This window comes from Leishmania donovani, chromosome 20, assembly GCF_000227135.1.
Source record: "Leishmania donovani BPK282A1 complete genome, chromosome 20".
NCBI lineage: Eukaryota > Euglenozoa > Kinetoplastea > Trypanosomatida > Trypanosomatidae > Leishmania > Leishmania donovani.
The window spans coordinates 538334-540947 of record NC_018247.1 but is presented as its reverse complement, the minus strand read 5'-3'; positions in this window follow the sequence as shown (position 1 = coordinate 540947).

The following is a 2614-nucleotide window of genomic DNA, read 5'->3' as shown; positions in this document are numbered from 1 at the left end:
TCACCAACAGCACAGCAATCGTGAGGAGGGAACACACATCTACATCACCTCCTCCCCCATCTGTGTCATCGGGAATGCCTCGCCCGGCGCGCGCTTCTGGTACTGCACCGGCTGCTCCACCTCCATCAGCTCCGGCTCGAACTTCGGGAAGTTCTCGAACACGCGGTTGCCAGCGTCCAGGCGCTTAAACTTCACGCTCACGTCGCTGTTGCCAACCTCCTTGTTGCAGATCATCCCCAGAACGTACGGTACAGGCTCCACTGGGTCATCCGACGGCATGATGCGCGGCACGACAATGTACTTCCCAGCGTCCAGCTTGTGGATCAGTGAGACGTCGCGTGCCTGAAGAAACATCCACTTGTCCGACGTCGGCCGCGCGCCGTTCGCCGAGGAATTCATGACGACCTTGTACATGTCGCCCTCCACGGGCTCCGCAATGCTGATCATCACAGGCTTGTACTCCGACGCGTTCACCTGGCACCGCTTGTCGTCCTGTGAAATCACAAACGTGAAGCACGTAGGCGACTGCACCTCGATCTCCAGCACAGCGGACGGCACGCCTTCCGTGAACACGCAGTTCATGCGGTAGTCGTACGCCGGCTGGTGCGTGAAGCACACGCCACCACCGTTGAAGTACTTCCGCGCGTCCTTCCACGACATCCAGAACATCCCATTCGCCGCCTTCTGGAAGTTGCATTCCTCCGCGATATCTGGGTTCGCGTCCCATTTCGTGTCGTCGTTGCCCCAGCTGCCGCTCCACTCCACACCGCGCCCCCATGCGTTGCGTACCTTCACCATCCGCAGGTCCTTGTTCTCGATGTGCTTCGCCTCCAGGATCGTGTACGCGCACCCGGTCACAAGCCCCACCTGCGCGTACGCCTCGCACAGCTCCTGGTCTTTGTCGTGTGGCCCGCGCCCTGGTGTGCTGCAGATCACCGTGTACCCTGCAGCAATCCCATGCACAAGGTCGCTGAACAGCTGGTCGCTCGCCTTGTCGTCCGTCAGCGACTCGTCGAAGCGCATCGTCGAGAACCCGGTCATGTCCTGCAGCGCGTGCAGCGGGTCGCCGGAGCAGATCCTCGCGTAGCTGCCATGCAGCTTCGCGTACGCCTTCTCCAGGATCGCAGGCCAGATCTCCGCCGGGTCCGTCGCGCTCTTCGCGTACTTCAGCTTGCCGCCGGACACAGGCAGGTAGCTGTCCACCAGCACGCTGCGCCACCACCCATTTTTGTTGAACGTCACGCGGTACGCGCCAACCGCGTGCTCGCGCTGTGCCGCAGCCTTGCCCTCCGGGTGGCGGAACATCCCCATCAGCCGCGCAGGGTCCTCCGACACCGACGCAACAGAGCAAATCACCCACGAGTCGCCGAGGTCGCCAGCGTCCACACAGCCGGGCCTCACGTTCGCGCGGAACAGTCGAACCTGCGACGCCATCTCCTCCGGCACGCATGCCTGCGGCCGTGCCCACGCAAACGGCTTGAACGGCTTGTTCGCGCCAGCTTCCAGCGACGCCTGGCACGGCGGGAACTCGGGGTCCACGAATGGGATCCCGCTGTCGATGCACGCCTGCAGCACGTCCTCCGCGTTGTCGCTGCTCGTCACCTGCTGGATCGCAGCCACCTCGTTGTTCACCAGCTCCTCCGTGATCCCGCGGCGCGCATTATGGTAGTCCTCCGTCAGTGGCACAGCGCGCAGCTTGCTTGTGAACCCGTTCACGGTGCCCTGCAAAAACATCTCGGTCTCCGTCGGGTACACGACCACCTCCATCACGTATTGGCCCTCTTCGTTCTGCCGCAGCGTCGTGTTCTCCAGCGGCTGCAGCTTCGAGTGCTTGCCAAATATGAACTGCACATGCATCTCGTACTGCAGGCTGTCGTTGTAAAACGACCACGTCTTCGCCTTCGGGTCAATGATCCGGTACAGCAGGTTCGGCTCGTCGAAGCACGACATGATCTCCCCCTTGCAATCCGGCTCGCCGTGCTTGAACACGCTCGCATCCTCGTTGCCCTCCTCACCTTCGCCCTCGTATACCGGTGTCATGCACGTCGACAGCTCGAACTCATCGTCGCTGCCGTCACGCAGGTCATACTCCACCGCCTCCCAGCGCGCGACGCTCTTCACGTTGCGCGTCCGCGGCTTCACGATCGCGCTCGGCGGCGTAGCGGCAGCGGCAGCGTGCGGCGCAGGCATCGAGCGGGCGTGAGCGTTGTCCGGGGCCACCACCTCGTACGCGTGCTGCGGTGCGTCATAGTTATTGCCGATCTCTTTCGGATACTCCTGGGGAGCCTCCTCCTCGTAGGCCTGCTGCGGGATTACTTGGGGCTCGCTGTCCGCCAAGTAATATTGAGGAGAGTGAGACTTCTGAGCTAAGTGCTCGGCACGCTCTCCCTCGTAAGCCTCCTCGGCCCCAGGGGTCTCGTGCTCCTGAGTCTCGGAAGCCTCAAGCGGGACGACATCCTCTGGGCACTCTTCGGCCTGCTGTGTCTCCTCAAATGGCGGTTCAGGTTTCTCTTCACTGCCCAGATCCTGACGTTGGTCAGGTCCATCTGCGGCTCCCTCCGCCTGCTCCTCTGCCGGTGCGGCCTCGTTGCAATCCTCAGCCTGCTCCTCTGCC